We start from the raw sequence: 18807 nt of genomic DNA, 5'->3' as shown, positions 1-18807 counted from the left end.
CTGAGCATGTGTGTCCAGGAGCAGCTCACAGTGTGCCACTACAAGGACGAGCAGCAGAACCTCTGAGCATGTGTGTCCAGGAGCAGCCCACAGTGTGCCACTACAAGGACGAGCAGCAGAACCTCTGAGCATGTGTGTCCAGGAGCAGCCCACAGTGTGCCACTACAAAGAAGAGAGGCAGAACCTCTGAGCATGTGTGTCCAGGAGCAGCTCACAGTGTGCCACTACAACGACGAGCAGCAGAACCTCTGTGCATGTGTGTCCAGGAGCAGCCCACAGTGTGCCACTACAAGGACGAGCAGCAGAACCTCTGAGCATGTGTGTCCAGGAGCAGCTCACAGTGTGCCACTACAAGGACGAGCAGCAGAACCTCTGAGCATGTGTGTCCAGGAGCAGCTCACAGTGTGCCACTACAAGGACGAGCAGCAGAACCTCTGAGCATGTGTGTCCAGGAGCAGCCCACAGTGTGCCACTACAAGGACGAGCAGCAGAACCTCTGAGCATGTGTGTCCAGGAGCAGCCCACAGTGTGCCACTACAAAGAAGAGCAGCAGAACCTCTGAGCATGTGTGTCCAGGAGCAGCTCACAGTGTGCCACTACAAGGACGAGCAGCAGAACCTCTGAGCATGTGTGTCCAGGAGCAGCTCACAGTGTGCCACTACAAGGACGAGCAGCAGAACCTCTGAGCATGTGTGTCCAGGAGCAGCCCACAGTGTGCCACTACAAGGACGAGCAGCAGAACCTCTGAGCATGTGTGTCCAGGAGCAGCCCACAGTGTGCCACTACAAGGACGAGCAGCAGAACCTCTGAGCATGTGTGTCCAGGAGCAGCCCACAGTGTGCCACTACAAAGAAGAGAGGCAGAACCTCTGAGCATGTGTGTCCAGGAGCAGCTCACAGTGTGCCACTACAACGACGAGCAGCAGAACCTCTGTGCATGTGTGTCCAGGAGCAGCCCACAGTGTGCCACTACAAGGACGAGCAGCAGAACCTCTGAGCATGTGTGTCCAGGAGCAGCTCACAGTGTGCCACTACAAGGACGAGCAGCAGAACCTCTGAGCATGTGTGTCCAGGAGCAGCTCACAGTGTGCCACTACAAGGACGAGCAGCAGAACCTCTGAGCATGTGTGTCCAGGAGCAGCCCACAGTGTGCCACTACAAGGACGAGCAGCAGAACCTCTGAGCATGTGTGTCCAGGAGCAGCCCACAGTGTGCCACTACAAGGACGAGCAGCAGAACCTCTGAGCATGTGTGTCCAGGAGCAGCCCACAGTGTGCCACTACAAAGAAGAGAGGCAGAACCTCTGAGCATGTGTGTCCAGGAGCAGCTCACAGTGTGCCACTACAACGACGAGCAGCAGAACCTCTGTGCATGTGTGTCCAGGAGCAGCCCACAGTGTGCCACTACAAGGACGAGCAGCAGAACCTCTGAGCATGTGTGTCCAGGAGCAGCTCACAGTGTGCCACTACAAGGACGAGCAGCAGAACCTCTGAGCATGTGTGTCCAGGAGCAGCTCACAGTGTGCCACTACAAGGACGAGCAGCAGAACCTCTTTGCATGTGTGTCCAGGAGCAGCCCACAGTGTGCCACTACAAGGACGAGCAGCAGAACCTCTGAGCATGTGTGTCCAGGAGCAGCCCACAGTGTGCCACTACAAAGAAGAGCAGCAGAACCTCTGTGCAACTCTGCACCGATCGTGTGGAATCAATTCCGCTCTGTTCGGGACTGGCAGCAAGGGGTTAATCGCACTCACTCTGGAGCGTACTGGGACAGCGCTGGTGACGTCATTGAACGCGCGTCGCCGCCCCCGTTTTGCGGTGTTGTGCGTGCGGGCACGTGCACGGAGCAGCAGGAGCGCGCACAGAGAGGTGTGAGGGAGTGAATAGAGGCAGACGGCGGCGGCTAAGAGCGAGAAGTGTGTGGTGTAACGCCGGGGAGGATTTATCTGAGCGGCAGAAGACCGAGTATGAAGACCGGAGTCGGGTGAGCGATGCGCAGATACAGGCGCCGGCTAGAAGTTGTGTGTTATCCCGGAGGGGATTGTGCGGGAGGAGGGACTGAGGCTTCCCTGGTGCAGCCGTACCTATGTGCAGGCCTGCGTGCACACAACACAGGACACTCCACAGCACTTGTAGGCATCTCCCACAGCAGGGCGCCCTCTGCACGGCCCTCGAAGTTTGTTTTGTTCTGATCATGTAGGGGTTAACCAGCATGTCCTGGTAAAGTCAGTGCACTGTATGGCGGCATTATATTGGCCGGGACGGAGGGCACAGCCTGTGTGCTACCTGCAGGGCCAAGGCACAGGTGAGGCTGATGGCACACCATTAACCCCTTCTAGCCGAGCGTTCGGATGAGGGGACGTGTTGACCATAGTGTCCGGACCGATGAGCGACGTACTGTTGAACATTTATACGACACAGATGCTTTGCTAATGTATGTTGTTGTTTGGTTACTCTTTGTGGTGGACATACTTATATGGGATTTTGCTGTTGAGAACTGCACTGATTGCTAGAACATTAGAACTCTGGCCAGTGTAGTAGCTGATGGCTCTTGGTGGTGGGGTGTCCGGCGTTGGAGACGATGGCTCTTGGTGGTGGGGCGTCCGGCGTTGGAGACGATGGCTCTTGGTGGTGGGGCGTCCGGCGTTGGAGACGATGGCTCTTGGTGGTGGGGCGTCCGGCGTTGGAGACGATGGCTCTTGGTGGTGGGGCGTCCGGCGTTGGAGACGATGGCTCTTGGTGGTGGGGCGTCCGGCGTTGGAGACGATGGCTCTTGGTGGTGGGGCGTCCGGCGTTGGAGACGATGGCTCTTGGTGGTGGGGCGTCCGGCGTTGGAGACGATGGCTCTTGGTGGTGGGGCGTCCGGCGTTGGAGACGATGGCTCTTGGTGGTGGGGCGTCCGGCGTTGGAGACGATGGCTCTTGGTGGTGGGGCGTCCGGCGTTGGAGACGATGGCTCTTGGTGGTGGGGCGTCCGGCGTTGGAGACGATGGCTCTTGGTGGTGGGGCGTCCGGCGTTGGAGACGATGGCTCTTGGTGGTGGGGCGTCCGGCGTTGGAGACGATGGCTCTTGGTGGTGGGGCGTCCGGCGTTGGAGACGATGGCTCTTGGTGGTGGGGCGTCCGGCGTTGGAGACGATGGCTCTTGGTGGTGGGGCGTCCGGCGTTGGAGACGATGGCTCTTGGTGGTGGGGCGTCCGGCGTTGGAGACGATGGCTCTTGGTGGTGGGGCGTCCGGCGTTGGAGACGATGGCTCTTGGTGGTGGGGCGTCCGGCGTTGGAGACGATGGCTCTTGGTGGTGGGGCGTCCGGCGTTGGAGACGATGGCTCTTGGTGGTGGGGCGTCCGGCGTTGGAGACGATGGCTCTTGGTGGTGGGGCGTCCGGCGTTGGAGACGATGGCTCTTGGTGGTGGGGCGTCCGGCGTTGGAGACGATGGCTCTTGGTGGTGGGGCGTCCGGCGTTGGAGACGATGGCTCTTGGTGGTGGGGCGTCCGGCGTTGGAGACGATGGCTCTTGGTGGTGGGGCGTCCGGCGTTGGAGACGATGGCTCTTGGTGGTGGGGCGTCCGGCGTTGGAGACGATGGCTCTTGGTGGTGGGGCGTCCGGCGTTGGAGACGATGGCTCTTGGTGGTGGGGCGTCCGGCGTAGGAGACGATGGCTCTTGGTGGTGGGGCGTCCGGCGTAGGAGACGATGGCTCTTGGTGGTGGGGCGTCCGGCGTAGGAGACGATGGCTCTTGGTGGTGGGGCGTCCGGCGTAGGAGACGATGGCTCTTGGTGGTGGGGCGTCCGGCGTTGGAGACGATGGCTCTTGGTGGTGGGGCGTCCGGCGTTGGAGACGATGGCTCTTGGTGGTGGGGCGTCCGGCGCTGGAGACGATGGCGTGGCCATAAGCTCTAATCATTTCATAATCTACTCTGTATCTTAAGAAAAAATCGACTTTTGTGCCCAAGAGTTTTTCCCACTTTAATAAATGACAACATTCAGGTTAGAGTAGCATCGTTTATTTGTGTAGTGCCATCATACTCCACAGTGCTGTACAGACATCATCACTGTCCCTTCTGGCGCTCAATGTCTGGGTCATAGGACATCTTTTGTGTGCTGGGTATCTAATGATTGGGATGTATCTTGATGATACAAGAGTGAAGCAGGACGTCCCCGTGGACAGCGCTCTAGACGGCTCTTCGGGTTCTGCATCTCTGCGCTGTTCACTACCTGGTCACGAGTTGTATTATGCTAGTCTAATGCCAAAGGTCCTGGAGACCCTCCACCTTAGGTTTTAGAGGGGGTAATGAAACCATTAGATGGATGTGTAGCATGAAGAGTCATTTGCATAAAACTCAAGGGACCCTGCTCAGTAATGTGTATGGTGACCTTTAGATGTAGCACTAGTGACTTACTCCTGATCATCAGTGATTAAACAGGCCATGGCAACAATCTGTCCATCAAAATGCTTTAGGGTGTGTTCACACTGAGTTTTTAAGAGCAGACATGCTCCACAAACAACCAGGACTTCCAAAACAATAAGTTTTGATTGGAGAGTTGCAGAAGTTCTGCTTAAAATCCCCATGAGATGATGCCCTTGGGGTGTGTTCATGTTGAGTCTTTTTGCTGCGTATTTGGAGGGAAATTCCTAAGTTATGGAGGAGGACTTTGATTAGTTTCTGCTTAGAAAACTCAGAAATGATAGTGTGCATAGCTTTAAAGGTATTTTGGGGGGCTAAACCTAAATTTGTGCAGTGCCTCTATTTTCTCAGTAATGATGTGCAGCATGCCCAGTGTCAGGATTCCGCTCTGTTGCCTGCTCCAGCGGTCTTCACTTGACTGCAAGTATGCTCTTGTATATTGCTGGTCAGAAGCCAACTAACAACTTTTCTTTATTCTCGGAATTGTCCATTGAGAGAAGCGAGTCGGCCCGCGCACATGCAGATCACATACCTGTGGTCGTACGATGACTGCTTGGGCAGGCGACACAGCGGAGTCCTGACAGTGCGCCCATAGAGTTCTGCTCAGCCTTACTAAACAGGTCATTCAACGATCGCCAATCAATCTGTCAATAGGTGACGATTAGGTGTAAATGCACCTTTAAATCTTTGTAAATCGATAGGGTTGATTTTCTGGTTTTCCATCTAGAACTTGCAAAAATATGTCCTGTGCTCTGTGTATTGGGTTTTTTCAGATATTTCTTAATATGATTAGAAAAAAAACATCTAAAATACGGCAAGAAAAACCTAATTAAAATAGTTTGGAAAAACACCATTAAAGCCAAGCTTTTCATGTTAGTGTAAAATCTGAGTGGCTAAGTTCACACTAGGCGTTTTTTCAGTGCGTTTTTGATGCATTCTTTTTAATGCAAATTTTCCTCCGTGTTTCACAGTACCAGCAGAGTCTGAGATTTCAGAAATCTCATGCACATAGCTTGTTTTTTTTTTTTTTGTCAGGATTTTGTGCTTTGCGTGGGTTTTTTACATGTCACGTCTTTCAGCGTTTTTCACCCGTTAAAATGAATGACGCAGGTATCAGGTTTTGCTGCGTTTTTTGTGCCAAAACCTGATTCTATAGAATAGGCCTTTTTTTCCCAACACTAAACTTTGTGAGCATGCGCAAGAGACAAATCTAGCATGCCAAAGCCGTAGCAAGGAAAACCTGCAGCTTCTGTCCTGCCAAGAGATCAGCTTTTGCTGCAGAAAAAACCCGCCTAGTGTGATCTTAAACTGCGTTCCCATTGGAGCCACATGTCTAATAGTAGCTGAAGCTGCTCACATGAGGGGCGATGTTTTGTCTGCTAGAAACTGTGGGGTCAAATTAAGGTTCTTGCAGCACTTGGTGCAACATTGTGGCAAAACTTCATAATTTGGCAGTGATTTTTTATTTTTTTAAACTTACTGCAGAGACTACAGTTGTTCCTGATTGTTCTGCTCAGCCTTTATTAGTTATATCTGCCTTTTGAGGTTCTTTGGTGTTAAATAATATCCATCTACTAGTGAGAAATCCTAAATGTGTAGTAATATGCTGTCCCTTGGTTCTGTCTGGAAAAGCTCGGTGACAGTGGCCGCTACCTCCACCTTTGTGCAAGGAGGAGCAGGAGGAGCACTGCCAGAGCCCTGCAAAATGACCTCCAGCAGGCCACAAATGTGCATGTATCTGCACAAACTGTTAGAAACCGACTCCATGAGGATGCTCTGAGTGTCTGACGTCCACAGATGGGGGTTGTGCTCACAGCCCAACACTGTGCAGGATGCTTGGCATTTGCCACAGAACACCAGGATTGGCAAATTCGCCACTGGCGCCCTGTTCTCTTCACAGAAGAAAGCAGGTTCACACTGAGCACATGTGAAAGACGTGACAGTCTGGAGACGCCGTGGAGAGTGATCTGCTGCCTGCATCATCCTTCAGCATGACCGGTTTGGCAGTGGGTCAGTAATGGTCAGGGGTGACATTTCTTTGGAGGGCTGCACGGTGTTGGGCTGTGAGCACAACCCCCATCTGTGGATTTCAGGCACTCGGGCCATCCTCGTGGAGTCGGTTTTTTGCTGTTTGTGCAGACACATGCACATTTGTGGCCTGCTGGAGTTCATTTTGCAGGGCTCTGGCAGTGCTTCTCCTGTTCCTCCTTGCACAAAGGCTGAGGTGGCGGTCCTGCTACTGGGTTGTTGCCCTCCTACGGCCCCCTCCACGTCTCCTGGTGTACTGGCCTCTTTCTCCTGGTAACGCCTCCAGCCTCTGGACACTACGCTGCCAGGCACAGCAAACCTTCTTGCCACAGCTCGCATTGATGTGCCATCCTGGATGAGCTGCACTACCTGAGCCACTTCTGTGGGTTGTAGAGTCCGTCTCATGCTACCACGAGTGTGAAAGCGTGACCAAAACATCAGCCAGAAAGCATTGGTACTGAGATGTTGTCTGTGGTCCCCACCTGCAGAATCACTCCTTTATTGAGGGTGTCTTGATAATTGCCGTTAATTTCCATCTGTTGTCTATTACATTTACACAACAGCATGTGAAATTGATTGTCAATCAGTGTTGCTTCCTAAGTGGACAGTTTGATTTCACAGAAGTGTGATTTACTTGGAGTTATATTCTGTTGTTTAAGTGTTCCCTTTATTTTTTTGCTCAGTGAACTTACTTTGGAAATCTATGTCAGAATAGCTGTATAATCCTCAAATTGATACAGCATTTTACTTAAAAAGAAAAAAAAAATCCTGTTGTATTCTACAGCCATTCTGACATGAGTTACAAAGTAAGTCTTCCAGGCCGGTATGTGAGATCTGTTTGTTCATGTCTGTATCCTTTTTTGTGAAATCTTGTGATTGATGCACTGTAAATATTTGGGAGAATAACAATAACAGATTGTTTCCCTGTTATCTTGTATAATTTCTTATTCAATGATGCAAAACCTCTAGCTTTTCCTGGGGTACACCACTGATAGAAGCCGTCCCCCTGTTTTTTAGTACTCCCCTATTGAAAGTATGGTCATTCTGCTACTTGTAGTGCATCAGTACTGTACTGGGGGTCAGGCTCGGCTTCCGGTGACCCATTCACTAGCTGGCTGGCTGTACTGGTGACATTGATTCCCTGGGATAATGCTCCTGATGGATTGCTCTCATGCGTTGCCATTCATGACAGCTCTGACAGTGGCATAAATTCATCAGACATTTGCGTGTTGTTGATGTAATGGCAGAAGCTGTCAAAGTGAAGAATCTGTTTTATTTGTGTCGTCCACATAGTATAAGAAATAGAATCTGGTAGGCAGTTGTCTGTGTATTCCTTAGTTTTTTGTTTTTTTTTGCATTTATTGGAGGTTCATTCACTATAGACTAAATATATCAACCCATAGAGACAGTGCCGGTGAGTTGCGGTACAATATACAGGCCATTCGTATTAATGGGCATCAGTGAAATGCTGACACGCATCAAATCCGGTCAGGGCTGGCACTGTTTAGCTCCCATCATGTCTATATTCCTTCACGCGTGTTCGTTCCTGTTGAGACAATGGGAAGTGTTAACATGTGGGCATGCAAGAGGGCGCACAGTGAGTAAATGAGCACAGATCTGTCAAACCTCACATAAGATAGTATCATTTTCTATTGCCTTAGATTTCTAAGAATCTGACAAATCAAAACCTTTTTTGGGGTATGATCACACTGCATTTTGTTTTGTCTTTTTGAGCTGCTCTGTACCTAAAAATACTGGAAAAAGTGTTTAATTAAATGCTTAAAAGAATCTTCTTATTCCATTGACTGGCTGCAGCAGTCCTGTGTATGTTTGGCTGGTGATCACTGCCGGGGCAAGGCTACAAAGACTGGTGTGATCACCGGAGTGGTGGTGCGTTAAATTGAGCATTGAATATTTTATCACATACGTTCTTTGAGACAGGGTTTTTTTTTTTTTTCAAATGTAAATCCTTGATGGCCCCTTTTAAATATCCATTGTGGGGGGGATCCATGCCAAAGAATCACTAAGTGATGAAAAATATATAATGTTTTCATAGTGCAAACATTTTGCGGCACTTAACAAATCCAAATAATACAGGTAACAAAAGTGCAGTGATATTGTTTCAGTCTTCTGATTTCATGGGCGTTTATGTGCCATGGTTTGATACTTAACAGTAGGGTTAAATATCTAAACGCCCACTCTCTGTTGGCTGACTTTTTCCTAAGGCTTGTGGCATTAAAAGAATGTTAGATGAGGAAAAATTGGGTCCAAAAGTAAAAGTTTGACTTTTTTTTTTCACCTGCACAATATATTTTGTATACTTTGAGAGATTGTATATATATTTCTGCATATATTGGGAGAATGCATTGCTAGCCATTTTCTATTGGGAAAATAGGAACATTTCTGTAGCTTTGTCACTGCTGCAGAGAATGCCACTTGTCAGTAGGAATAGTGGATGGTTGTTGCAATGTGCTCACAGATTTATGCAGTTCTTCATGAAGGGGTGAGAGTCATTTTACACTTCAGTTTCAGATTTTGGAATTCAACAACCATTACACTATAAGGACTGACTGCTCACCAAGATAACATCTTCAAGAAGTTTGTATACAATGAGAAAACACATGTAACATAATTTACATAATGGCATAGAAAATATGCAACATCAAAAGCTCTTTGTGGGAACAGAGAGAAAATTAATTTATCTGTACGGTCCATCTCCCTAGATGATAGTGATTTGTGTTTTTTTTGGATAAGCTGCAGTATCTTACTAGCAACAGGAGCAACATAACCCTTTTTGTCTTCTAAGGGCTCATACTCGCGAGAGACTCTCACGATTACCCCCATATATTGCTGCACAAGGGTTAATGTTGTCCCAAGTAGATGCTCCATACATAAATACTCCCATATGCTGCACAAGGTTTAATGGTGGCCCAAGTAGAAGCTCCATACATAAATACCCCCCCATATGATGCACAGGGGTTAATGGTAGCCCAAGTAGAAACTCCATACATCAATACCCCCACATGCTGCACAAGGGTTAATAGTGGCCCAAGTAGATGCTCCATACATAAAATACCCCCCATATGCTTCACAAGGGTTAATGGTGGCCCAAGTAGATGCTTCATACATAAAATACCCCCCATATGCTGCACAAGTGTTAATAGTGGCCCAAGTAGATTCTCCATATATAAACACCCCCATATGCTGCACAAGGGTTACGGTAATAGTGGCCCAAGTAGATGCTTCATATATAAACACCCCCCATATGCTGCACAAGGGTTAATAGTGGCCCAAGTAGATGCTCCATATATAAACACCCCCCATATGCTGCACAAGGGTTAATAGTGGCCCAAGTAGATGCTCCATATATAAACACCCCCCATATGCTGCACAAGGGTTAATAGTGGCCAAAGTAGATGCTCCATATATAAACACCCCCCATATGCTGCACAAGGGTTAATAGTGGCCAAAGTAGATGCTCCATATATAAACACCCCCCATATGCTGCACAAGGGTTAATATTGGTCCAAGTAGATGCTCCATATATAAACACCCCCATATGCTGCACAAGGGTTAATAGTGGCCCAAGTAGATGCTCCATATATAAACACCCCCATATGCTGCACAAGGGTTAATAGTGGCCCAAGTAGATGCTCCATATATAAACCCCATCCATGTGCTGCTGCTATAAAAAAAAAAGAAAAAAAAAACATACTCACCTCTCCGTTGCTGGGGGCCAGGCGCCGGTGTAGCCGCTGGCTCAGGCCCCCGGCACTGGCTATATTTACTGTTCCCGGTTCCATCGCTGTCTCCGGGTCCTGTGCAGTGACGTTAGCAGAGGGCGCGCACTAACTACGTCACCGCGCCCTCCGCTAATGTCACAGCCAGAGGACCCGGAGACAGCGATGGAACCGGGAGCGGTAAGTATTGCTCAGCTCCCCGTCATACTCACCGCCCTCCTGGCCACGGTCTCTTCAGCCCCTGCTTCCAGCATGATGTCGGGGTCCAAGCTGTTCGTGCATTCAGTGGTCACGTGGTACCGCTCATTAAGTATGCACATATTCATGAGTTTAATGAGCGGTACCATGTGACCGCTGAATGCAGGAACAGCTGGGGCGCTGAGATCATGGGGGAAACGGGGGCTGCAGAGACCGTGCCAGGAGGGGGGAGTATGGTCTCTGACCCCACCCCCCCCATATATGACTCGTGTATAAGCAGAGAGGGGGACTTTAAGCCCCAAAAATGGGCTGAAAATTTCGGCTTATACACGAGTATATACGGTACTTTATTTAGCTTCATATTATTTCTCCCATTGAGGAAAACTATAGACGGTGCTACTATACCCTATACAGTGTGATGTAAAAGTTTGGGCACCCCTGGTCAAAATTACTGTTATTGTGAACAGTTACAATAGTTGAAGATCAAATGATCTCTAAAAGGCCTAAAGTTCAAGATGACACATTTTCTTTGTATTTTATGCAAATATTTTTTTTTTTCATATCTTAAAAATTACAGGCAGGGGCCGAAAAAAAGTTTGGGCACCTTTTGAGATTTGTGTGCACAATTTGACCAAGGTTTCTGTGTGCCAAAAAACAGCATCCATGGGTTCTTCTAAGCAGCTGCTTAGCACTTTGAATATGAAAATGGTGGAGGACCACAAAGCAGGAGAAATCTATAAGAGGATAGCAAAGCGGTCTCAGGTTGCCATTTCCTCAGTTCGAAAAGTATTTAAGAAATGGCAGTTAATAGGAACAGTGGAGGTCAAGATAAGGTCTGTAAGGCCAAGCAAAATTTCAGTGAAAGCTTCTGGTAAAATTTGCTAGAGAGGCAAATCAGAACCCTGCTTGACTGCAAAAGACCTCCAGAAAGATTTATCAGACTCTGGAGTTGCCGTACATTGTTCTACTGTTCAGTGACACCTGCACAAATATACAGAATATGACAGGCGGTCTCTGGGGAGCGCTGAGGACCGAGCTACATGGGAGGAGGGCTGTAGAAAGAATGATGAATCCAAGGCAGCACCAGCCATGAACCCTCAAGAGGGATAGACTAGAAGATGCAAATGAACAAGGTCAAGGGAGCGCCAAGGAGTGCTGAGAAGTAACTTTATTCCACAATGCGTTTCAACGACCAGATGTCGTCTTCATCAGGTGACAGCAACCTGATGAAGATGACGTCTGGTCGTTGAAACGCATTGTGGAATAAAGTTACTTCTCAGCACTCTTTGGTGCTCCCTTGAGGCTGAGTGCAGACAGAGTTTTGAGCCCTGCGGATTTTTCCGTGCAGAATGGAAGAAATCCGCAGGTCAAATGACCTGCATTTTTCATGCGGATTTCTTCCATTTTTCATGCGGTTTTCATGCGGTTTTTGTGCGGTTTTCCATCGCGGTTTTCCCCCTGCGGATTTGGTGACAGGGGAGATGGAAAACCGCACAAAAGAAGTAACATGCTGCGGATTTTGTACCGCAGGAAAACCGCGTGGAAAAATCCGCAGCGTCTGCACAGCGGTTTTTTTTTTTACATTGATTTTAAGGCTACTGTACATCACAATGCAGAAATGCAGCGTTTCTGCGTGGTAAAATCCGCTGCGAAACCGCTGCAAATCTGCATCGTGTGCACACAGCCTGACAGTGTTCACTTGCGTCTTCTACCTGCACAAATATGGCCTTCATGGAAGAGCCATTAAAAGAAAATCTCTCCCGCGTTCTCATCTTAACATTCAGCATCAGTAGTATGCAAAAGAACATCTAAACAGGCCTGATGCATTTTAGAAAAAAGCCCTGTGGACGGATGAGGTTAAAATAGAACTGTCTGGCCACAATGATCAAAGGTATGTGTGGAGAATAAAGGGCACAGAATTTTAGTAAAAGAATATCTCGCCAACCATTAAGCATAGGAGTTGATCAATCATACTTTGTGGTTGTGTTGCAGCCCATGACATGGGGAAATTATTGATGCAAACGTAAGGCTGTGTGCACACACTGCGGAAAAGGTGCGGATTCATCCGCGCAGATTTTGTAAAATCCGCAGGTCAAAATACCTGCGGTTTTACCTGCGGATTGCTCTGCGGTTTTGCCCTGCGGTTTTTCATCTCCTCAATGGAGGAGATGGCAAACCGCAGGGGAATCCGCAGAAAGAATTGACATGTCAATTCTTTCTGCGGATTGAAAACCGCAGATAATCCGCGCGGAAAATTCCGCACCGTCTGCACTGCGGTTTTTGATTCCCATAGGGAATCATGCTACTGTACACCGCAGCAAAAACTGCTGCGGGTCCGCAGCGGCCAAAACCGCTGCGGAACCGCAGCAAAATCCGCAGCGTGTGCACACAGCCTTATACCCAGTTGTGTTTTCGCTAACTGCAGCATGTCACCTCTTTCAGCGCTTTTTCACCATTTAGAAAACATTGAGTATAAGTTCAAAAAACACAAGTAATCGGGTTTTGCTCCTTTTTTGGTGCAAAAACCTTATGGAAGTTGCATCTTGTTTTTGGGGGTGCACTAAACCTTATCAGCATGCACAAGAGACCAACAAAAACCTGCTTGTTGTAAGCAACTTCTTTACTGCTTAGAGAACAGGTTTTGCTTGCAGCAAAGACCCAACATCTGAACATAACCTTAGAGATCAATTCAGCTTAACTGTTCACAACAACAGTAATTTTGACCAGGGGTGCCCAAACTTGTAGTGATACATTATGTTATTACTGTGCACTTTAGATAAAATTTGGTGAAATAAATGCTTTCAACATTCACTGGGTAAATAGGTCAAGCATATCCATCATAGTACACATGAGAATAAGTAACTTTGCGATGTATCCTATCAGAGAGAGATCTGCTTTGTTCCCTTCCAGAATTGATCATTATCACAATTCTCAATTCCGAGGTAAAATCTGTATTTAGTGAAGACACTTGTGCAATAAAGATTAAAGCGACTGTTGCCCTTTAAGAGCAATCGTCAGGCCTGTTTCACACATCCGTTTGTCTCCATCAGTCAAGATCCGCTGTTTTACAAAAAAAAAAACGGATGCGCCATTTTTCATGGCGGATCCGTTTTTTTCCGCATAGACTTGCATTACCGGCGGATCTTGACGGATGGCCATCCGTTGGATCCGTTTTTTTGCAGATCCGCCAAGCTTTTGGCGTCCGCTGACAAGACTGGACAGACAATGAAGCGTTTTTCTGACTGGCCGGATCCGCACTTTAACACTGCGCATGCCCAGCAGAATCGCCTTTGCATTAAATTTAACCCTAAATCCCGATCTGGAGGCTGAGACAAATTCTCTCTCTCGACAGCGGTTCCTTTAAATTTCTTAATTCGCCGGATCCGTAAAAAAAAACGGTCCGGTGTCACACGTTGAGGTCCGTATGCGGGCGGATCCGTTTTCCGCCATTTTGGCGGATTGCAACTGACAAACAACTGATCTGTGAAACAGGCCTTAAGCTACATATCACAAAACGTTGTAGATTGAAATGAAGTCGTCTGTGTGTGACGATGGATTATATAGAAGTTGTCCCATGAAGTGGTACTGCTGTGATTCTTGGGGTTGTGTCCTGGAGATGTTTGTTTTTTGGTGCACATTTGCTTGGATCCTGTCCAGATAGCTAGGCTTTCCTTGTCCTGAAGGTACAGTAATTTTGTGCAGCACTAGTCAATAAGTGACCCATTAGGTAAAACTGTGCCTGTGCAGTTGCAGCCTCCCTTCCTTGTGTCTGTGCAGTGCCATGGTATAGATTTTTAGTTGTAATGCTGGCTATATTATAGGGAAGCGAACGTTGAGCAGTCGATGATGCAGATAACATTCTGTTCCTGGCTATGACCTTGTGTTTATTAGCAGATGATGTGCCATTGTTCCCAGAATCATGTGCAGTTAAAGGGAATCTGTCATCTCATTTTTGGCATATGAGATGCGGTCACCGCTATAAAGGGCTTATCTACAGCATTCTGTAATGCTGTAGATAAGCCCCCCCCCCCCCCCCCCCCCCCGATGTAACTTGAAAGATAAGAAAAACAAGTTAGATTATACTCACCCTGGGGTCCGATCTGGTCTGCTGGGTGTCGGGGTCCGGTCCGGCGCCTCCCATCTTCTAGCGATGCCGTCCTCCTTACTTCTGCCGCAGCTCCTGCGCAGACGTACTTTATCTGCCCTGTTAAGGGAAGAATAAAGTACTGCAGTGCGCAGATGCTGGGCCTCTCTGACCTTTCCCTGCGCACTGCAGTACTCTGCGCTCAACAGGTGCAGCTAGCAGGATCTATGTCGTAGCAGTAAAGGTCTGTTCACACTGCGCGATGGTCTGTTTACACTGCACGATGCAGTAGTAAACGACGACCGACTGGCAACATACCTTGCTTGTCTGGCACGGCCTGTGTTTAAACACTCACTGCTCGAACTGCAATAAATTGTTCAGCCACCTAACCTGCTGCTGTTCTCGGCAGCACAGATCCTGTTTACACAGGGCGATGTGCTACTGAGAGCAATGATAAAGAACATTTCACCCGACGAATAAGCAATTTGTGCAGTCTGCATCACTCGACACATGAGCAATCTGATGTAAAAATATGGCACACAATTTTACAGTGTGTGTAGTAGATGTTAAGGGTTTTTTTGGTTGGCTAGTAACATAGGACCATGGGAACTTTATACTATGTGCACACTTTCAGTATTTGCAGCAGCATTTTCTGCATCAAATAGCAGGACAACGATGCGAAAAATACATTCATTTTTGCGTGTGCAATTTTGATGTGATAATTGCATTGTTTTCCTATTTATTTGAATGGGTGAAAAATGCTGAAAGAGTTGACATGCTAAAGATTTGAAAATAACACTGGTGGCAAAAATGCAGCGTGGTAACAAACCCTTATAGTTTAGTGCTAGATCACTTATGCTGACAATGTTTTAACACCGTGTAAGTCTTTATAACTTTGTAGTTATTCATATTATTACTACTGAAATATTAGAAGTATCTTATTGACAATTGAGAACTGTTGCTACAAGTCATTTGGAACAGTAAGGCTATGTGCCCACCTTCTGCATGTAGTAGCACTTTGGACGCAGTGTATTTTTGCCGAGTCCTAAACGTTGCGCTCTATTGAACGCAGGTAAGTCTGAATGTGTTCACTGAACCGTGCAGATTTACAGAGTTCAGTACATTCTATTGATGTAATTTCTGTTGCAGAGACTCTCGTCTCCGCAAGAGAAATTGACATGCTGTGGTCTTGAAAGACGCGCCGCATGTCGGTCTTCGCGGGTGATCCGCAGGTGCACATACACGCATAGTGGACATTGGATTTCTAGAAATCCCATCCACATTGCTGTAACGTGGCTGCTGCGGGTTTGATGCTGCATAAATACACAGCATTAAACCCGCAGCAATTCCTGAACGTTGGAACGTATCCTAGGGTTGGGGGTCACACTTGCCAGTGCAATGCGAGAAACTCGCGCCTCAATACCCGGCAGCGCCGGCGGTTCGGACCAGAGTATTCAGCTGCATAGAAAGACATGCAGCCGCACAATCCGGTCCCGAGTCTCGCATTGCACTTGCAAGTGTGACCGTGGCCTAAGGGTATGTGGACACGTTGAGTAAAAGTTCTGCACCATTTCTGCATCTCTTGTCTGCAAAAACGCACGTTTTTTTGCAGTTCTTTTTTGATTGATTCGAGTGAAGTGAATTGTTAAAAACACAGGACAAGAAATTCAGAGAGTTGACATGGCGCACATTATTTTCTGCACCTAATCCGCAAGTCAAAAATACTCTACGTGTGCATGACACGTCGGGTTTCTCATTCACTTTGCTGGCATCAGGTTTTGCTTCAGGTTTTGTCCACACAGAAAAAACGTAACGTAAAAGCACCAAATCTGCAACATGTGCACATGCCCTAATGGTGGACCTTTATTATTCATTCCCATACCTCCAATTTAACAAGTTGTACAGATCATTTTCTTGCATTATGTTACTCGCCACCGTGCAGTTTCTCACTAGGTGCCCAATTTTATAGGCAGGTATGGTAGCTTGCGATTTCAAATTCTTTGCTTTAGAGCAGGGGACTGGAATCGTTTTTTTTTTTTTTTTCTGCCAAGGGCCATTTTGATATTTATAATCACAAAGTGCATCCTGACTCTGGCACTAGTTTCATGACTTAATCTTTCATTGCATGCCCTTCAATGTCCAGTAGTGAACACTGCGTGTGTGTGCTAACAGAGCAAGAAGAAATTAATGAGATTGTGGCAATCAAAATACAGCTCCCTGCCCAATAATGCGGTCCCTGAGAATCTGCTCGGGCGCCTGATAAAAGGTCATCGAGGGCCGTAAATGGCCCTGGGGCCTGAGGTTCCCCACCCCTGCTTTAGAGCCTGCTAGAATGTCTCTGAATGTGGTGTGTGGCATCAGTCCAGCTATAATCCCTCTGCACTCCTCCGATGGGGCTTGTAGCTTTGGAGAGTGCACAGTTCAGACAAGTTGCACGACCATGCTGCTGGCCCGAACTGTGAATAGTCATGAGCCCACTGCTTCCTGAAAAGCAAGAGCCCGGGAGTCAAAGGAGCCGTGCGCTCCTGAATCTCTTACATTCTGCGTAATCACTTTGCAATGTATTTCTTATGTTTTACCTTTTTGCTGCATTTTTTTTTATAAAGATGATTTCTATTTCTGTCATTTTAACATGATAAAACTTCATGTGGATATAAAATATTTTATAAACCCGTTTCTTGTTCCTATATTGACTCTAAGGCCGGAGTCACACTACAGCGAGATACGGCCGAGTCTCGCAGGTTAAGACCAAGCTCTGGCATCGGCACTCCGTAGCGCAGCGTGCAGCTCCATGATTTGCTGTGCGGCTGCACGCTCCGCTCCGGAGTCCCGGCGCCAGAGCTTGGTTTTAGCCTGCGAGACTCGGCCGTATCTCGCTGTGTGTGATCCCGGCCTAATATTACATATGTTTTACTGTTCCTTCCATGGTATATTCTATCCCAGAGCCATTGACCTTGTATTGTTACAGGGGTCAGGTCAATCATGATTCATTTTAAAGGGTAAAAGGCCAGTGCTTATTTCTGAAGATTTAGCCATGCAATTACCGGAGCTAAAATTACAGCATCATGAATCTAACCAGACTAATACCTGCTTTTTTTTTTTGCTTAACCCATCTTGCACATACAGTGCCTACAAGTAGTATTCAACCCCCTGCAGATTTAACAGGTTTACACATTCGGAATTAACTTGGCATTGTGACATTTGGACTGTAGATCAGCCTGGAAGTGTGAAATGCACTGCAGCAAAAAAGAATGTTATTTCTTTGTTTAATTTTTTTTTAAATTGTGAAAAGTTTATTCAGAGGGTCATTTATTATTCAACCCCTCAAACCACCAGAATTCTGTTTGGTTCCCCTAAAATATTAAGAAGTATTTCAGGCACAAAGAACAATGAGCTTCACATGTTTGGATTAATTATCTCTTTTTCCAGCCTTTTCTGACTATTTAAGACCCTCCCCAAACTTGTGAACAGCACTCATACATGGTCAACATGGGAAAGACAAAGGAGCATTCCAAGGCCATCAGAGACAAGATCGTGGAGGGTCACAAGGCTGGCAAGGGGTACAAAATCCTTTCCAAGGAGTTGGGCCTACCTGTCTCCACTGTTGGGAGCATCATCCGGAAGTGGAAGGCTTATGGAACTACTGTTAGCCTTCCACGGCCTGGACAGCCTTTGAAAGTTTCCTCCCGTGCCGAGGCCAGGCTTGTCCGAAGAGTCAAGGCTAACCCAAGGACAACAAGGAAGGAGCTCCGGGAAGATCTCATGGCAGTGGGGACATTGGTTTCAGTCAATACCATGAGTAACGCACTCCACCGCAATGGTCTCCGTTCCAGACGAGCCCGTAAGGTACCTTTACTTTCAAAGCGTCATGTCAAGGCTCGTCTACAGTTTGCTCATGATCACTTGGAGGACTCTGAGACAGACTGGTTCAAGGTTCTCTGGTCTGATGAGACCAAGATCGAGATCTTTGGTGCCAACCACACACGTGACGTTTGGAGACTGGATGGCACTGCATAAGACCCCAAGAATACCATCCCTACAGTCAAGCATGGTGGTGGCAGCATCATTCTGTGGGGCTGTTTCTCAGCCAAGGGGCCTGGCCATCTGGTCCGCATCCATGGGAAGATGGATAGCACGGCCTACCTGGAGATTTTGGCCAAGAACCTCCGCTCCTCCATCAAGGATCTTAAGATGGGTCGTCATTTCATCTTCCAACAAGACAACGACCCAAAGCACACAGCCAACAAAACCAAGGCCTGGTTCAAGAGGCAAAAAAATCAAGGTGTTGGAGTGGCCTAGTCAGACTCCTGACCTTAACCCAATTGAAAACTTGTGGACGGAGCTCAAGATTAAAG

General features: G+C 47.6%; 1 protein-coding gene across 6 annotated transcripts in view; it reads left to right on the top strand.

Moving 5' to 3' along the window:
- The first annotated feature begins 1685 nt into the window (after positions 1-1685).
- Positions 1686-18807, top strand: part of BMPR1A (bone morphogenetic protein receptor type 1A) — a 151799-nt gene continuing 134677 nt past the window's right edge. For 3 of the 6 annotated variants that reach the window (XM_073574865.1, XM_073574866.1, XM_073574867.1), the window contains exon 1: positions 1686-1982. The gene's annotated coding sequence lies outside the window, so the exon portion shown is untranslated. Of the gene's footprint in view, positions 1983-2058; positions 2304-18807 lie in introns of those variants that run through there. The other 3 variants (XM_073574861.1, XM_073574862.1, XM_073574864.1) reach the window with 2 other exon arrangements.

Source organism: Dendrobates tinctorius, unplaced genomic scaffold (assembly GCF_039654945.1).
Source record: "Dendrobates tinctorius isolate UK_male_01 unplaced genomic scaffold, ASM3965494v1 ptg000040l, whole genome shotgun sequence".
Lineage (NCBI taxonomy): Eukaryota > Metazoa > Chordata > Amphibia > Anura > Dendrobatidae > Dendrobates > Dendrobates tinctorius.
This window is presented reverse-complemented; position numbering and strand designations above follow the sequence as displayed.